Genomic DNA, 19,845 nt, shown 5'->3' with positions numbered 1-19,845 from the left:
GAAAGAGAGCAGACTGGAAGTCTGAAACTTGGGTGAGGTCAGTTTTTTGTTTTTTCCCAACTTGTACACTTTCTCAAAAAGTGAAGTTTTCTAAAAGTTTTAATAGCTGACTATATAATTGAAACAATTTCAACCATTAAACAGGTACCATTCTCTTTATGCCTATAAAAAGAAATGATGTGGATGAGCTGAACCACTTTTGTTCTTTTGTCACGGCAGAGTGCCAAACCCCCACCAACGTGTTCAATGTTCTGTGGAAAACTTAATTTTCTGCCTCTGTTCCAAGATTTTAATGGGTAAAAAGGTTTGAGAATTTATGAACATTGTTTCATTTTGAATAATGAACTGTTTTGTAAATCTTGTTTTTTCCTTGTCCTCTTCAAAAACGAACAATTTGTTATTAAGTACACCTCAGCTCTTATCACAAACAGTTAAGGTTTGCTTCATCTGTCAGCTTTCATCAAGAAGTCCTTCAGCCAAAGCAGGAACTGTAGCTACAGATTTACGGGTGGAAATTTACGATGCAGGAGTTCACACTGGAGCCTTTCGAGTTCTTTGGAGAACACCAAAGAACTCAGGTAGAGCATCTCTTGATAGCATCTCTTGTCTCTCTTTCCATCTCCACCAAATTGCTGTAAGAGGTGACAAGTCTTTTTGTTACAACCGTCTCTGCATCAGGTGGAGCGTGAAGTTCTTGTCTCTTCTTCCTGCAGATTGATGCTTCCTTTCTCTGTGCTGCATTGCTCCCTCCTGGTGATTTACTCCCCCAGTCATGCTAGGCTTGGCTTTAACCCTGTCCTAACCTTTGACAGCACTTAACCCCTAAACCTCCCTTCTCCCAAGAGGACACACCATGATTACGAGACACAGATATGCCTATAAACCAGAGTCCTGGGGGAGCTGATGTGTCATAAACTCTGGCTCAAGTACAAAGGCACGAGAGAGGTATCTTCTTTCGGTTAGAACAGAAATATGTACAGGGAATTTTCTCCCATGTATGCACTCACCAGACACTGATCTGTTCAGTTGTTTATTGATGCAAATATTGAAAAATCCAATCAAGTTGGAGTTACTGATGTCATTCAGTCATGAAAATGTATTGCTGATGTTCAAACTGAGTCTCAGAATAGGTTAAAAGTTATCACACCAGATGAGAGTATCTAAGTATGTTAGAAACTGATGATTTTATGAGATCTCTTTTGTTAAGGAATGATCAGAGAAAGTGAAAACAGTTGTGTGTTCAAAGCCACCTTGTTAATCACAGAGGTCAGAGGAGAATGAGTGGACTGGTCTGAGTTGATATAACTACATCCTGGGTATTTCTAAGGCCATCTCTGAACATACAACAGGTAGAATCATAAAGCAGATGGACCGCAAACAGAAACCTAGCAAACAGTTCTCATAAGCTTACCAAAATATAACAATAACAGATTGAAAAATAGTTGACTCTGTGAATACAAGGCATAGAAGGAGTCAGTCTGGCATCACAGCAACATTTCAGATGGTAGAACCAGAATTTGGCGCAAACAATGTAAAAACACAGCTCAGTTAAGGCTGGTGGTGAAATGATTAGAGGATTATTTTCTAGGTAGGTGTACAATGCTGGCATGCCAATGTAGCTAAAAATCTCTGGGGAATGTTCCAACACATTGTGAATCCATATCTCGAAGAATGAATACAATTCTAAAGGCAAAAGGCAGCGCAACCCACATAATGAAGTGACTTTACCTCAAAAACAGTAATTCTTGAAACCAGATACAAGCAACAAATATGTCAAATTAGTTCATTGTATTTGCAGCTAGACTTAAATGTTAATACAGGTACATTCCCCTCCGTATGCTAGGCTGCTACATCCTAAATGCAATAAGGAGTGAAATAATATATCCTTTCTCCCAGTAAATGTTAGACGAACCATAACGGCTCCCAACAAACTCAACAAGTGTTTATATCCTGGCTGTTATTAGCACAATTTTGCTCATCTTGAATAAACCTTCAACTGTCATTTGAACATTTGTTGTGTTTAGTTTTTATACATTGTATGTTGTCTTATGATACACAAATACACATTTTAAAGACAAATTATTCTGCTAAGTTTCACATTCTTTTGATCAAAGTATGATATTTCTGACAACTGAACAGTATGTTTAACTTATAATCTTGTCATTAATGTAAAGTACGTTTTTCTTAATTTTGATTGTTTCATTTTATGTATTTTAATACTTTTTTGTCTTCGTGTGCCTCAATGTTGCTGCTACACCTGGATTCCCCACTGTGGGACAATAAGCAATATTGGTAACACTTTATTTGGAGGGGTGTGCATAAGACTGACATAAACATGACATAACATCTGTCATGAACTCTAAAAGTTGCATTAAAAATGCCAACTTTGCATTAAATTATCATAATTTACAAAATCATGCAAAGTTGGCACTTTTAAAGGACTTTTAATTAAACTTTTAGAGAAACTTTGCATTAAAAGTGTCATTATTTACCGAATTACACTTTATGACAACAGTCATAAACATTCATAAAGACTTCTTTATGTTCATGACAGGTGTTATGTCATGTAGAGTCATGTCAGTCTTATGCACACCCCTTCAAATAAAGTGTTACCGGGATATTTCTATTCTGTAACTGAAAGTCTTATTTTTACACAAACTGATGGATCACATTTCATGTTTTTCTTGTAATTCAAAGTGTATTAAAATTTTCTCCTCAAACACTCAATTCAAACTTATCAATGAAATAACGATTATTATAAGATTTACAATTTTCTCTACATTACTGAGTTGGGGTTATGGAGACACCCCAAATAACACAAAAACTGCAAACTTTCAACTTTAAGTCCTCATGGACCGTTTTTGTCATATTTTTTCACGTAGCATTTATCGCTCTTCTAAAAAGCCCTTACAGGTCAACCAGATTTTCTTTTATCTCTGATCAATTGCACAGTCAGTGATAATCTCAGAGAGCTGGGATGGAGAGCCTGCTCCTTTTTGTCTTCTCACATATTCTTTGTTATATAATCAGAGCATGGCTTATCTGTGGAGAAATCTGGAGGCTGACAACTTCAGACTTCAAGTTGCCAAAATCATGTTTTATATAAACCTTAAAACTTCTGAGCACTTCTGAAATCAATCTTCACATTTTAAACGAGATTGATTATCTTGATGTATTAAGGATATTCCTGAGGTCTCGTATGTGGGGGCGTGCACCACGTCAGGATCAAACTCTGGTTTTTGACAGCTCATTAATAAGAGTCCCTTCTGAGCTGAACAGCGTGGATGTTTCCTAGATCAGGAAGAAAAGAAGTGGGTAGAGGCAACATGTCAAGACATGAACCACAGGGGGACGTTTCGCCCTTCCACAGCTGAAAAGTGTGAATCATCCTGTGAATGATTTTGTAGGAAGTGTGTGCAAAACTGCAGGTTTACAGAGACAACAGATGTGCTCCAGAATGTTGTGTCACATAGAATCACTAGGAAAATAATTACTATAAGGTGCAGGAGAAATGATCCTCCTGGTGTCCCAGGTTACTTACTTACAAGAGGTTGAAATAGGTGGTGGTTCAGTTCCCAGTATTAGTAATTCAAGAGGGTTTGACCAAACCTGCAAACTCTAATCTTCCTCGCATGTTTACAGTGTATAACATAAAGAAATGGTGCCTGAACCTATAAACTTCCAAACCAGGGGAAATAATGTTAGGGATGTTTATGTAAAAGATGGATGGACTAAACTCAGGAGTTTCTTTGAGGTTTTCTATCTCCCACAGTGTGTAAACTACATAAATCCAGAGTAAGACCTTTTTGTTTCAAATTGATTCAACTGATTAAAGTGCAATCGTAAGTAATCTGTAGACATCCTACTTCTACTGTTGAAGTTTTCATGAAAACCAGTTAGATAAAATGCGAATACCAGCATCTATTTTCTCTGTTTCTATAAATTATTGATAACTCAGTTTGTAGCCTTATTTGTGGCCGGACCTACAACGCTGAGAACCGCCAGACATGAAGTCTCCCTTTAACTGTGCTGTTGTCGAAAAAAGTAAAAATCCTTCAACTGCTGGTAAAAATGTAACTTTTTTAGATTGAAAATTAAAATACATGTAAGCACTTTTGAAACAGCTTTGAATGCTATCAAAATGTAAATAAATGGCTCCCTGGTAATATAGAGCGATAGAACAGGTCCAATTAAAAGTACATTTCAGTAAATTGGAACATGTGTTCCGATGAGGCTCATTTGTCAAATTATAAGTACCTTAAAATAATAACCTTCAGGCATTACACCCACATTTCTGTGTTAAAAGTGTTTTTCTTGCTCTGATGTAATATTCTCATCTTAAGTGTTACATTTTCATTAACTTTTAGTGGAAAATCATCATATTTAACATAAATGAAGGCTTGAAAACACTAGTCTCTGTAATTTATCTAATGTGTTTAACTTTGCTGAGTTAGTGAAATAATTACTTTTTTCAATTTATTGACATGGAACTGTACAGTATGTCTGAGGAGATAATGCAATAGGGAAAGGAACAAACATGTGTGATGGTGGCTAAACTAAAGTGTTGCACAAATGGGGCAAAGTTATTCGACTGTTTATAAAAGAAACACACGGAAACTTTAAAATACTTTAAATTTAAGTGGATCAGTAACATACGGCTGTGTGTTGAAATTAAGTAGATTTTTTTTTGTCTGTTTTAACCCAGTAATCACTCATTCAACCACATTACTTTAGCTCTTCATTGAAGTCCTGAGTTTTTTTGCTCCTTAATTTTTAAGGGTGCCATCCAGCCACAGTCTGTATGAGCACTTTAACAGTCAGACTCTTAGCTAGCCCTCACAAGTGGAAATGTTCCCCATGGAGTTATAGCCTATCATGCAGATCCATTTCACACTGAGCAGTCATTACCCAGCCAGTGTGATAAGATACAAGAGCAAGTAAAGACTCTTTAGGACTAAATGGCCTCAGGGATCCAAGTTTCAACTCTCAATAATATTAGACTCTGTTCAGCTCAAGTGCTGAGATACTGAGTGAAAGGACAACTGAAACACACCGCTCCTTTTTTGCTAGTGTGTCTACAGCAAAGGCCTTGAAACTCTTTAAGCAATATTTTGAAGCGTGTCTTCATGGGCGTTGATCAGATGCTGTTAGAGTGAAATGACAGGGGGACAGAAGTGTGCATGGGGACTCTCCCAGGAGACTTCTGTCAAAGCATGCCTGGTCTTATTATATGAGCTTAGAAAAAACCTCTTTGAAAAGCGTTTGTACAGCAAAAAACAAGGTTTGGATATAAATACATCAACTGGAAAAGGTTGGAATTAATTAAGTTGGTTCTGTTTTTCTCTATTGTATTTGGTGTACAATGCTGCCATCTGCTGACAAAAGTAACAAATTCATGTTGCGACATCGACCCACCCATCCAACCACCCATCCATCTGTGCATCTTTTCTGTTCAGACTTAATCCTATTCAGGATGGTACTGCCATCTACAAACATATTCTTTACTTAAGACCAAAGTGAAGACATTTTTAATTACTAAACCTTTCTTAAAGTTGCATGATATCTACACTCTGTAACCACACCTTACTGAGTTTTACCTCCAGAACTGCTTTATTGTTTCAAAGCATAAATTCAACAATTTGCTGGGACATCCATGATGAGATGCTCTAGTGGATTCAGGCTATTGGAGTACAGTGAACTCATGATTATGTTCAAGACACCAGAAACTATTTCAGCTTTGTGACATGAAGCATTATCTGGCTGGAGGTAGCCAGTCAGATGGCAGATAGGATTTTACCTGGTCAGCAACAATAGGCTGTTTAAACAATGCTTAATTAATACTAAGAGCCCAAGGTGTGCCAAAAATATCATCAACTACACTTTTACACAATTATCATTAGCTGTTCTTGCACAGTAAGATGGATCTATATTTTGAATTTGAAAAAACTGAAACAATACTATTTAGAAATGAAACTGAAACTCTTCAGACTTTGAAGCTTTTCAAATCTGCCATCCCGTTTTGGTGAGCCTGTAGTTTTGTTTCAACTTTTGAAATGTTGTACATTCAGGGAAGGTATTCTGAATAATCTTTTGCTTTAGCAAAGGGTTTCTTGAGTTACTGCCCTTTTACAATATGTGTTATATCCTCCTTGTTGAATGACTACAACTTACTTTTAACAGGAATTAGTGAGGTTACTTCGTTATGCCTTCAAAGAGACTAAATGATTTCAACATGTATAAAGAAACAAGAGCACATAACTCTGATGCCAGTCACTGACAGTCTTTTCTTTCAATCAGTTATTTTACTTGTTTTCAAGTTTCCAGCATTTGTCCAACCTGCTGCAACCATTCTCTCCATCTTGTTCCCTTAAGTCAGCTGACCAAATGCTCCAAAATAGCGAAGGAAATTGGACATTGATTGTCCAGTTTATCCAGATTTGACTTGTGCTCTGAGGAATGTTATTTTTATCTATGTTCCCTGTTTTATCTGTTGAGAAGCACTTTAGTTCCCCATTTGTTGTTCTTTAAACGCTGTATCATTAAATAAATATCATTAAACTAGTCTGCATTCTCCTCAACAACGCATTTTTATCCACTAAGATGCTCCTTCCTGAATCTTTTCTTATATTCAGACCCTCCTCTGATTGTGGTGATTGTGAATTTGGTTCTGGCAAAACATTAAAATTCCTTTTCTTCCTCATTGCGGTGTTCACATGGAACCCTAGCAGGTCACCTTCACCAAATCTAACTTTCTAAGTACAGAGAGTTGTTGCCATGTGATTGGTTCAGCCTCTATTTATGTTAACAAGCCATTAAACAAATGTAATAAAGTCAGTGAGTGTATCCACCCTTCTATGATAACAGTGATAACATGTATATTGCAGTATTGTATAAAAGAGTAACATATTCATAGTCTAATTTCACCAGCAGAAACATCTTCACAGGGAGATGTGGGGGTTAGCGAACACGCTTGTCGTGCATCATTTAGATAAAAAAACAAACAGGAAGACACATTTTCTTTCCAACCTGTCTTCCTGGGTCAGGTAAACACTTTCAAGCTGTGATTAGGTTTGCATGCCAAGTGAAGTCTGATGTGTTTAAGCACAGCACCTCACTGGTTGTCTTTGAACACTGCAAGCTAAAAATACAGTTTGTAAATTTGGTGCCACCCCATGACGCCTTGTCTCCTTTCCTCTCCTCCACCCCTCTAACCTCCTAGTGTGCTTCACTAACCTTATTTTCCTGCACTCCCCAGTGAGAACTAAATTCCCCATTAGATGCCAGCTTGGCTCAGGGATGAGTACAAAACCCGAACTCTCTTTGATGTAGGAAACGCGATGCAGCTAAGGGTGTGCGACACACCCAAGCAGCCGCATGACAGTAAGGTCTTTGCTTCTTCCATATAGGAGCTCAAGGCCGCAGAGACATGCTGGGGGCGAGACAGGCTGTCTAATCTGGTCGTTCCCCAAAGGTCATCTTCACAGGGTCAGCAAGAGGAGAGGTTAGTAGATTCAGATGAAACACAGCTCTTAGACATTTGACAGTTTGTAAGCAGACTGGATTTTGTGTCAAGATTAGTCCTGTCTTAGACAGAATGCTGTTCTGGATGGACTTCAGTGAAGTGTGGGGGTGCGAGTTAGAGGGAAGGGGGGCAGTGGTGTACAAGAAAGATCAGCTTTGCTGTCCCGCCTCTTATCGGCTCTTACGAGCCTACATTAAATTAAATGAGCACAGGACCGGCTCCCGGGATGTGTGAAAACCCTGAGAGATTACACAGTGGCAATTAATAGGAGTAGCTGAGATTACTAAAAGCTTGTATGTGTGTGTGTGTGTGCCTCTGTGTTTGTATGAGTGACCCCCAACCTCATGGGGGGTCCAAAAGGTCAACAGCCGGACATACACCCCCCACGGGCCAGGCCCCCTGCTGAGTAATGTCTCGCCAAAGTCTCTTTTTGAGAGGTTTTTGGCTGTTCAGTATCTTTGCTTCTTCAACCAAACTAGCACAAATAAGATCCTCTGAACAGCATTACCAGAGTTTTTCACTCAGTCCAACACAGAGATGTTCATACACGCGTTCATAACGTGCCATAGTGACTAAAGCATGGCTTTGCTTTCTGGTATTCTTAAGAGCAAAGGTCCACTAGACTTTATACAAAACTCAGTGACAATAAGGCTGAGATCAGAGCCCCAATCACAACACCTTCAGGCAAACTTATTTTTCTGCTTTGCCTTTTACCATCCAGACCCCTGAAGGATTCTGAAAAGGCTATTTTATTATGTGCATTCCCCCACATTGCACATGTTTCAATGTATTTCATTTGGATATGATGTGATAGTTCAATACAAAGTGATGTGAAGTTAAAGGGAAACGACACATGATTTTCACTATTTAAACAAATAAAAATCTGAAAAGTGTGGCACCCAGGTGTGTTTAGGAATACGCTGTAAAACCACCCTTTACTAGCAATTACACCTGCATGTCCTTTGGGCTGTTTCTGTCAGTATCACATATCTAGAGACACATTTCTTTTATTTTTTTCCCCCTTTTCTTTGTATTTGCAAAAGTAGCTCAGGTTCAGTAAGATTAGATGGAGAATATCTGTGATTTTAAAGTCTTACCACAGATCCCCATTTGGATTTAGATCCAGACTTGGACTAAGCTATTCTAGCATATGAATGTGCTTTGATCTAAATCACCCTACTGCAGCTCCTGCTGCTAGTTTTTGGGGTTCCTTCATGAAGGTGGACCTCAGGCCCAGTCTAATTTCTTCTGAGGTTCTGTTCTGTTATTCCTGGCCCTGTTGGCTGTGTTCCTCCGTCACATAATGCTGTTTGTTCTCGGAGAGCTTCACAGGGTCTCTGTACTTATAATGTGAATTAAATCAAATGACACAACGTTGGACTCCATTTACATAATATGCATCTTCTGAAGGCAATTGGTTGGGCTGGATTTTATTTAGGGGTGTTAGAGTAAAGGATGCTGCGACTTCTTAATTCTCCCTGCTGGAGTAGTTACCCAAATATTTGTAAATGCAACAATTAGATACATAGTAAGTAACACCATCATAATTTATAAATGACTTTAAGGGAGTCATATTATAAAACCTGAGCTGGGGTCACGTTTAAAGCTCAATAGTTTGCAAATAAATCAACGAGTTTTAGGCGTTCTTCCAAAGGTTCCTTGTGAATAATGTACAAAACTTTACCCACATCTCCATAGCCCTCCAAAGTGTATAATATTTGTAATGCTAAGCAGTCAGTGTGTCTCAAAATAAAATTATGTTGAGTGAATAACTCAATTTTGGGTTGGCATTGCAGACAAATGTGTATTAGAGTTTAAATCCTCTGGGGTTTTCTTTTCACAAATAAAATATTTCATTTTCTTATTTGTACACTTCATATAATACCACCGTGAATTGTTTGTCTGCTAATAATTTATAACTTATCTGCATTTCTTAACACATGTTGCGAGGGAACTTTCATCACAACAAAAGAGATGGTTATTTATAATTGAAACATGAGAAAACTATTGACAGCTTCAGACTGGCTGCAATGATTCTGACAGGAAACCGTCTTACATCACTCATTTACTGTCTCAGGGAGGAAATTCTTCATAAAGCCTCACCAGATGAGTAAATACAGAACTTACAAAGTAATTCAAATGGAAACAAGCACACACTTAGAGAGGCAACTGCAATGACACAGGAAGCCCCACAATGACGACTATTTAATTCTGTCTGAATCCAGATGCAGTGGAAGTGTTCACAGATCTCGGGGAAGGAAGACAGGCAGTGAATAGTTAGATGTCTACACTTTCATGTCATCCTTTCCACACTGTGATCCGACATTTCATCAGCTGTGCCCTCGAAACACTCCTTTCACCTTAGATCTTCTCTGTGTGGGAGCCCACGTCAGAAGAGCTGCACCAACGCTCCCTCTTGTGGACAAAACCGATCTTGCAAAAAGTGGAGTTTGACCTACTCGGAAAATTGTAGGACATTCAATAATGCTCTAAAGGAAGTTAACATTTCCAAAGAAAGATTTTTTTTTAATGACAAAAAGAAGGGATTGTTTGAAGAACTAGTAAACTTTTTTAAACACCTGGAAGCATGTGGATATTTATTTTTTAGAAGAACAGAAAATAACTTTTGTAAAAATGTATATTAAGATTTTCCAGTTAGCTTTCCTGTAAGAAAAAATAAGATGCTTAACATCTTAGGAAGGCCAGCCCGGCGCTCTCTGCTCACCAGGGTCCATCCTTAATTACATAATGAGATGAATTAATTGACTCCATTAATCCAGGTGACCATCTGTTGGCCTATCTCTGTCCAGACAGTGTGTCCTATGACAGTGTAAGCTAGTCCTCACTCAACCTTTTGTGCCAAGCATCATGGCTAATCCATTAGCGTGATGTAGACCTGTCAGAAAGTCCTTTAAATGAAATTTGGAGTCCTTTTATTTCCCCCAAGTCTTTTGGTTGATTCGAAGAAAAGTGAAGGGGTAAAAATGTGTTTCGCAAAAGCTCATTTTGACACGAGTGACAGAAAAACAGAAAAAGAGCGGCTGACGACACATACGTTCTCCCCCCATACAAATTTCCCTTGCAGCTCAGCTGTCACATAGTAAAAAGCGGGGAACAAAGCAGAAACTTTGTGTCATGTCATTTCTGAACAGACAAAGAAGTGATTTTTTTATTCTTTCTGGAAGCTCTTTATTTCTCTGCCTGTTTTCTCCTTCTCTCACTCCAGGGGCGTCATTCCTGCCACGCAGTGCTCGATAGGTGCGGCTTAGAGCTCTGCACACATGCTCCACAAGCATGGAACAAAGACCTGTCTCCTCCCTCTCACCACCCTTTCAGTTTGAAATCAACTACATTACGTCTCACCAGCATCCATGCACCAAATTTCAGCAAAACCGCTCCTTTTTGGTGGCAAATTAAGTCTAAATATTGTATTTTGTCAGATATTTTCAGCTCGCAGACCCAGATGTCCGTTGGTGTTAAAACAAGACAAAGCAGGCTGAAGTAGTTATTTGAAGTGGCAACATGCCAAAAACAGTTTCATGCTTGTCCCCAATGATATTAGTCCTCAGAGAAAGGATTAGTGAGGACTTGGTGTAAATATAACTCACTTCCTGTTTACTCTCAACAGAAGACACTTAAGCCTGTCTCGAGCGAGCGTGATAATGTCCCAGGATGAATGCAAAACACTTGTTACAAATATACTGTGGCTGCATTTCAATTTAAATGTCACAATAGCGTGTTTATAAATGATAATTTCAGCATAATCTTGAATAAAAAAAATATAAAAAAGAATATATTAAAACCTGAGATGTCTGTATTAGAGACCAAATCACCAGTTTGTTAGACCGAAGGGAAATTTGAGATGGGGGAAGCGTTTATAAAACTTGTCCAGCAGAGGGCAACATCCTGCCTCACAGAGGAGCTTTACAACTGACCCCAGCTGTCAGAGTCAGTATGAGGCAATAACAGTAATAGTTACCTTAAAATAAAAATGATAACCTGAAATAATAATAAAAAAAAAAATACAATGGCTACTATTTTTCTCAATGGGCTACAGGCCATTCATTTTCCCTGTGGAATACCCAGGTTTCATTATGTTGTGCTTCAAGAGATAATAAAAGATTTAGAATCCTTGTAATTTTATGGTTTACATTGTCAGTTCAATGGTTGATAAATTAAGGCACAAAAACCCCCAAACCAGAATGCGTGCCTACGCTGTGTTGAGCATCATTTCTTTCTCTTTATGCGCTAAATAAATCCTTTTCTTTTAAAAGAAAAGAGCCATAATGAGCAGGAGGCATATAAAACTCTAAAGAAGGGGGAGAATAGAGAAGCAATGAGATGAGACGGCGGAAGCGCTTGGGAGAGAAGAAGAGAGGCTTCATGCTTTGTGCCAGATCTGTGGAACAGGCAGCGGGAAATGGGAATCAGTGCTCCTGTAGTCTTAGCCCCATTTGAAACAGATGCTGTTTATAACCCAAAACCTTAATGGGGAGCTCTCTGGTCTTATGCTGGCCTATGATCACGTTCCAGCCTAGCGCCAGTGCCCATCTTTTTTTTTCCGTGTATGGGGAGAAATGCCACAGGAAAAATATTATATCTCTTCTCCTCCTCTTCGTGTACCAGAGGCAACTCCTCTGTGAAGCCCTAGATTTAACCAATCACACCCAGTTCTCTGTGCACACTTCAAATACCCCCCACCCCTTCTCCTGATTTTAGCTTACACTAAAAGGAGCCCTCATCTTCCCCCTGACCACACAGCAATATGACCAAAAGACATGCTTATTATTTTATGGACTGTGATCTCTATGCACATGTAAAAGCATAAACTAGAAGTATGGGTTTTCAGGTAACACGTGATTTCTTCAGAAATCTGCACCAGTTTCCCTGGAAAAGCATTTCAAATGAAGGCATCAGGCATGTTTACCAGGTTGTATGAGTGTGATACAGTTGTCAATATCATGTGCACATATGCCCAGAGTGTTCTGCATAAAACTAATTCCTTTTTTTTCTCTTACTTTAGCGCTTCCCCAAAAACCAATTCAAGGTTTATTTTGAATCCACAAACCTTTTAATCTGCCTCTTCCTGGTGAGTGCACAAGATCAAAGGAAGAGCCGACCACGTCTCATCATGCAAGAAATAACATAATATCTATTCCATTACTGGAAAACACTGCAAAGATTATGACAGATGATTACTCATCTATATGCCACCTCAAGCAGAGAATTAACCATTATTTAGTTTTTGCCCACTGGTCACTGTAGCAAATTTCAATTTCAGATTATTTCTATGAGGCGCACCCAAATGAACGAATCAAACGTAGCTCAGCGAAGCTTTAATATGTGGAGTTATTCTACCCTGGATAATTTTTGCAGTAATTATAATGCAATGATGGTGGTTAGACATTTGGGTTGTGTCTGTAGACTAACATTGGTTTTCAAAAGAATTCATTTCCTAGAACTTTTTTATAGTTTTGTAGTCATAACTCACATTTGTTATGTATTTGGAGGGATTTTTTTGTGATAAACCAATATAAAGTAGTTTTTAGTTTTTAATTGTTAACTGGCAGGATTTTTTTTTATTTAGTTTTGAAAATTGTTTCCAATAAAATAAAACTCTGAAAAGTGTTCCATGTATTTTCAGTACCCTTAACTTTGATCGTCCTAAATGAAATCCAGTACAACCAAGTGCCATCACAAGTCACATAATTAATAAAGTCCAGCCGTATATGCTTTACTATTAATATGCATAAATATAAAGAAGCATGGTGGTGGCAGCATCAATATTTCAGCAGACCAGAATGTTTATGAGAGTTTAGAGGTTAGTGGTTGGAGCTAAATACTCATCAAATAAAACATTTTAAAGCTTGTAAAAGAGTTAATGTATATTCAAACAGCTAAAGCTACAGAGGAATAGTCTGAATCAATGCATATCCAGGTGTTAGAATTGGTCCAGTTAAAGTCCAGATTGAGGACTTGTGGCAAGACTGGAAAATTACAGTAAACAGAGTCAGCCCAGTTTGAACTACTTTACAAACTTTACAAAGGAAAATGGGCAAAAAATGAAATTCAGGCATACACTGTTAGTGGCTGTAACTGCAGCAAGATGTGGTTTCACAATGTATTTTCTCATAGGGGCTGCTTGGCATGCATTACAGGTATATATATTATTAAATGCATACTTATAATTCGCCTATATAATTTTCCTTCCATGTCACAATTATGCACAACTTTGTCTTGGTCCAATACCAAAAATCTCAATAAAGTCCATTGATCTATGTGGTGGTAAGGTGTCAAAATGTAAGTTTGTGAATATTTTTGCAAGGTATTGTATAATAAGACACTTAAGGTTTATAACCTCCAAACTGTGTCTGGGCTCCAAACACACATTAGGATGCAGACGTGGTTTGAGCACCTTAGCACATAAATGCTCTCAGCACAACCCCAGGGCACATACAGTCTGATTTAAAGCTAACACTTTGGGAGAATTATGGACTCAGTCCTTAGATCTAACATGCAAACATTTCCCATCCAAAAAAAAAGAGTTAACTCTGTTTCTGTTACTTTTAGAGAGGAGAGAGTCTTTTGAGTGGAGAAGCTTGAAATCTTTCGGGGCTTTATTAAAGACGGAGGGAGTCTGTGCTGCAGAGGGTTTACTTGCCTGGAATTGGGAAATAAAAGGAGCTAAACAATATCTCACTGTTAGGCGTATTCCCTGTGACAGAAAAGGAGCCGAAGACAACCATCAAACTGTAGAGACATTGATGTAAACTTTGCTCTGTAAAGTCTCTAAAAAAAACTCCTGTGTCACTGTTGTTGTGTTTGTGAGGAGGGTGAGGTATTTTAAGGTTGTTTGTCTGCTTGTGTAGAGCTGCAGCGGTGCTCAAACTGTGTGATTACCTTGCTATAGTAAATGTCAGCGCTGAGAATTCTTAGTCTCCAAATGCTCACTGATCCAACCTGTTTATTCTACCTTTTTTTTTTTTGTCTCTGTGTGTGTGTGTGTGTGTGTGTGTGCGTGTGTGTGTGTTCCAGAGAGTTCTATAACCTCTAAAAAGCTGTGCCTATCAAACATTTTTAACGCCCCTCTCCCCATAATTTACAATATAATTGACTGTTTTTGCCCATGCATTAGCCTGGGATCACAAGCCCCGGAGGTTCAGACATCTCCTTTTGCTGCACAGATCAAATGGAGCCAACTAACCAACACATTGAACTGCCTCACACAGAAAATTGGGCTGCATAAATATGGATTTTAATGATTGCCCAGTATTTATCTTTCCTTTCCACTCGTCTTTTGATGTCGCCGTACTTTTGGACAAAAATGATAGTAACGTCTTTATTGAGGTATGACAAGAAAGACCCTGCGTGGTAACTCTTTTTAAAAAAAGAAAAAGAAAAATAATGTGTTGTTTTGCTGAAATTCTGTCTTCAATTAGTTATGCAAATACAGTGTAGGAGTGACCCCATGAAAGAAAAGCAAAAGAAAGAATCTGCAACCAAGGGCTGTGATTGACTTCTCTCATGGACCGGGACAAAGACTCAAAAGGGGGTCCAAGTGGGAAAGGACTGAAAAATGTGCCCAGCAAGCTCCTTCAGTATTTTCCAGCCGTCTTTTGTGACCACAGCCACATTTCTTGAATTGTCAGTGACTCTTCGGCACCATCTATATACATCAGTCACAGGGGCTGTCTTATTTATTTTGCCTATTGTCCCCCCCTCTTTCTCTTTGTTTTTGTCTCTTTTCTTACTGTCAGGTATTTAAGCAGCATGCCTGTTTTATGCAGCCTGTTGAATGGTCTTGATGGACTGGAGACTCAATGGACAGCATGTGAGCTCCTTCATGCACCGCCTCTCTTTGTTGTTTTGTTTTTGTTTGTCTGTGAGAGCAGAGGGGGGAAAAGACCACTTCATTGAGAAGGAGGCAACTAACTTGCTTCATTGAGACGTTGGGAAGTTCATTAGGCACAGTCAAACAAGCCATAAATATTATCTTTTGACCTTTGCAATCTGAAACTGGAAGGAAGATATTAAGTTTGGCTACAAAGCAGAGGGATGGGCTTCTAATAAAATGGTCTCAAACTGTGGAGCAAGGTATTTGGAGTACTTTAGTGTTGCTCAGAAAACATTTTGGAATCAGTTATTCACAAGATAAGCACAAACAAATTAACAATAATCTACAAAAGGATGTATTGTTCAATCGAGAGAACATAAAAAAAAACGTATGCAGGCTTGGAATCAGGAACAAGTGATGATGACTTCTATCATTTACCTCTGAATCAGGTTGTGGGAATGACTTCATACCATGTTTTAGTTTCAAGATGCAAAATGTGTGAACTTCAAAGCTGACGTCCTTCTTCATCAGGTTAAAGCTAAGGTAATTAGACCTGCAGTTCTGACCTTGTCTGAAACACAGGAGTTACACGGGGATGTTTTGGCTCTTCCAGTTTGTACAAACAAATTAAGCTCGATGCTTTCCAAACAGAATCCACCAAGCCTTGGGATCCTGCCTGTAGGCTGTGAACATCCCCTCCTCACTCTCAGCATGTTGAAAGCTGCTGTCACTTGGTTTGACAGCAGCTTTTTGCACCTCAGTATTAGTAGAACCAAAAAGCAATGGGATTAAGAATAAAAGTTGGTACCAAAGGGTTTATAGACTAATAATTACAGAACTGTAAGGTTGAGTGTGTTAGTGATTTTATATACCTATTGTACAACATACTGTCCTTGCAGTTCTTTAGTATGCAGCGGACTCTACCTATTTGCAATTCAGTACTTGCAGATTTATCTCTGGAATACAATTCCAAATTATTTGTGGATTTCTTCATAGCATTTTCATACTATAGCTATGAAAATGCAATTCAGGAATCTGGAATATATCATCCTACTTGACATGCTACTGACTGGCACTTGCAAAACAACCAGTTTGAGAACATTATTTCCCTTGATGCTTATTGGCTCTACCCCCAAGAGAGGAAATAAAGACTACCTTCTACGGTAGTGCTAAGATGGTTCCCACTGTGCTTATTAATGCATACTAAGGTATATTTGATGTTTAGACTGTTAAAATAGGCAGTTTTAGGTGTTTTAAAGGGGGTCTTAAGTATTTCCAGATTGAACTATTCACAGGCGGCTGTGGTTCCGAATCCCCATGAATACGAGGGGCGCACTGTAACATTGCAGTGTGATAATGTAAAACAAACTCAAAAAGGTTATCAATCAGGCCACTAACTGGTTCAAACCAGAATTCAGTACAGCTATTATATAACTTTGGCAACATCAGAAGACTTAAACTAAACCAGCCAGAGACAACTAGTATAAGAAATCTGTCCTTCCTGTCCTGAAAATATTTAACATGGGTAAGTTATGACTTGTTTCCTTTTTGCAAACCTCGAAAAGCTAATCTGTAAGGCCAGTGATGTGGAGTTTGACTCTCTGATGGGAGTGTCGACAGAGGAGCTGTCAAAGCTGCAAGCAATTTTGGGTAATGTCTCCCACCCACTCCACAACACACTGGTCAAACACAGGAGTACATGTAGCAGAAAAATAATAATAATAATAATAATAATAATAATAATAATAATAATAATAATAATAATAATGCTTTTACCATCAATGTAGAAGAATATTTCCCCCTGGTGATCAATAAACTATTCTTATTCTGATTGAAAAATGTTGCTTTGAGAGTTTTGCATGACTGGCAGCCATATTGGATTTTGAGGTCTGGGTTAGTAAGAAAGGATCCAACTGTTCCAGCTGGAATTCTTACATACGGGTTAATATTATGTTAATTTTCACAACTTAGATCTAACAAATTTTACATGAAAAAAAATTTACAACTACAAATAAATAATTATTTAAAACACACACACACACACACACAAAAACTGAAAAGGTTTAATACACTTTTTATGATGTCACAGTAAGGTGATGAAGTATAAAAGTCCTTGTGCTGATTTCACTCTTAGTGAGAGTAAAATCAGTGCTTCTGGACCAGACGGACTGCTAAAGAAAAGCCTCTGGTTTGGATGGGATTCACAGAGAAGATCAGTAGAGAAAAACAAAGTATCTACAAAAAGTGTACAGCAAATTGTTTCTTTCTTTCTTCTTTCATGCTCCAGTGCACATGCAGACTCAGAGAAGAACAACTTCTCTACAAACAGGAAAAGCTTAATTAACTTTAGCCACTGTTTTAAAGAACAAGAAAGTTTTTTTGACTTTAGCAGAACAAGACAGTTGACTTGACTTTGAGTGCATCTATTTGTTTGCCATTTAAGGGAAACCACTGCCTAGTATTTTGTTTGTTTTTTATTAAATCTGCAAAGGCAATGCATCATGGGTGTTTAATTAAGGAACAAAGAGAACGCTACCCCCAGAAGCTGAGCATTTTTTCCTAAATTTGCGTGACCTGGGCAGGATGAAGCTTTTGCTGAGTTTCCCCACACAAAGGCCTCTGGGAATTCACAGCCGCAGTGCCACAATTGAGTCCCCAACACCCACCCCTCAAAATCTTGAGGTCCCCCTACAATTCTGCACCACTTCCTGTAATCATCCCCATATGTGGTGGTGGCATTTGGTCTCCTGCACCATGGCACACGTCATTAGGCTGAGCTTTAAGCAGGTCTACCTTGCTCCAGGCCATAGGGGAAACTTTCTTGATGCAGGTGGGGGGTAGATGAGCTGGTTGAGGTTGGGGGGTGGGTTAATGAAGCACCGGCTGAATCATACCACCTAGAGAGGTTTTGACTTGCTGAGGCAGCAGCAGCCTACACATTGGCCAGCAGCAGGTCTTGTCCAGCGCTGATGCTGAGCTCACGTGACGAGAGTGTCTGTAGGAGGGTTGGATGGCAAAGGTCGAGCCAGTGAAAGGTGTAAATCCCAGAAGGGGACCGGCCTAAAGGTCAGTCAGTCATGGCGATTAGTGGAGCCATCGACAAGATGCAAGAGAGTCGGGGGTGGCACAGAAAGCCTCCCACTGTCTTCTGCATTCGAGAACAGACACTATTGTTTTCAGAAAAAAAAGACACCTTAATGACATGTGTGATTTATATTTCAGGATAATAGGTGGAACTTCCTCAAAGAGAAAGAAACACTTAAAGCAACCATATGAATAACATGCACCGTCTGTGCTGTTGTTGACTGAGTGTTGAGAGTTGGTGCACGTCCGCTCTGATGGTTGTTGTTTCTTCAAATGTGTGTCCTCTGTTATCAGACAGCCCTCTGCAGAAATGAAAGAAAAGGTGGAATTTCTCTGTAAGATGTGACAGTTTAATTGCGCATCACTCAATAAATACAAAAATATGAAGTCTCTCTAAAAATATTGGTGATGTTGTTGCCCCTTTTACAGTTTCCAAAAGACAAATGTGACAATTTGTAATGAAAGAAATTCAAAATGTTTTTTTTTTCTTTCACAAAACATACCAAAACAATGGTTATTTTGGAGGTGACTCTGGCTTAGTGGGGACTGTTGTCAACTTGCAATTCCCTTTCACTTGAAAAAAATCACAGATATGAATCCAGCTTCTTTGGCAACTACATGTAGTTAGTGTGTTCTATGTAACACACTGAACCCCAAATTGCCTACCAGTCTGCATGTCAGTGCAATTTGTGCGCATGTGTAATTGTAGCTGGATAAATCTTGCTGTACTGTAGAGGTACAGCAAGATTTACAGAACTGTGATCAGTCAAGACAATTACTGATCACAGCTAAAAGTATTTGGAGAGTTCTAGACTTTGCTTCTCAATGTACTTTACAAGACAAACAGCTGGAATTCATATGCAGTCATAGAAAACACAATTCAGTCTAGATTATGTTCAAATTACATTATTTAATTCCAAGAAAGTGCCAGACACAGATTTAGATCAGTTTACCTTCAGTCCATTTCAGCCTGTATTCTATAACAATATACAGTAATATTCAGGCTTTCTATCAAACGGGTTAACCTTGTTTTACAGTTTGCTTATTCTACTCATCTATCACAGAGCATTAAAGAAAAAGACTTATTTGTTGCTGAAGCACTGTTATTCAATCTCTTCATAAATAAGGTTAAAGATGCATCAATACATTCCAAAAAATGTTCAAAAAGAAAAATAAATATTACTAGACTTTCAACTGACTGAATTTTATAGAATACACTTAATCTAAAAAGAAAGGAATGCACATGAATACAGAAATGTGCTTGTATTAACAAGATAATCTAAGCCATCTACAAGTGCATGTAAATTTGCATTTTGTGGACATTATTTTAATTTATTTGGATCATAAAAATGTGACTGTTTTGCATTCTTGGAGATCTTTCTAAGGATTTTCCTAGACATCCGTC

At 38.5% G+C, this 19,845-nt stretch overlaps 1 long non-coding RNA gene across 1 annotated transcript in view; it reads right to left on the bottom strand.

Moving 5' to 3' along the window:
• Positions 1–17,406: 17,406 nt before the first annotated feature.
• The window catches only part of LOC103471610 (uncharacterized), a 29,020-nt gene continuing 26,581 nt past the window's right edge, over positions 17,407–19,845 (bottom strand). The window contains exon 3 of the long non-coding RNA XR_534681.3: positions 17,407–18,742. This is a non-coding gene — a long non-coding RNA (uncharacterized LOC103471610). The remainder of the gene's footprint in view (positions 18,743–19,845) is intronic.

The sequence above is a fragment of the Poecilia reticulata genome, chromosome 10, assembly GCF_904066995.2.
Source record: "Poecilia reticulata chromosome 10, P_reticulata-male-v2, whole genome shotgun sequence".
NCBI lineage: Eukaryota > Metazoa > Chordata > Actinopteri > Cyprinodontiformes > Poeciliidae > Poecilia > Poecilia reticulata.
The sequence above is the reverse complement of the archived record's forward strand: the minus strand, read 5'-3'. Positions and strand labels throughout refer to the sequence as shown.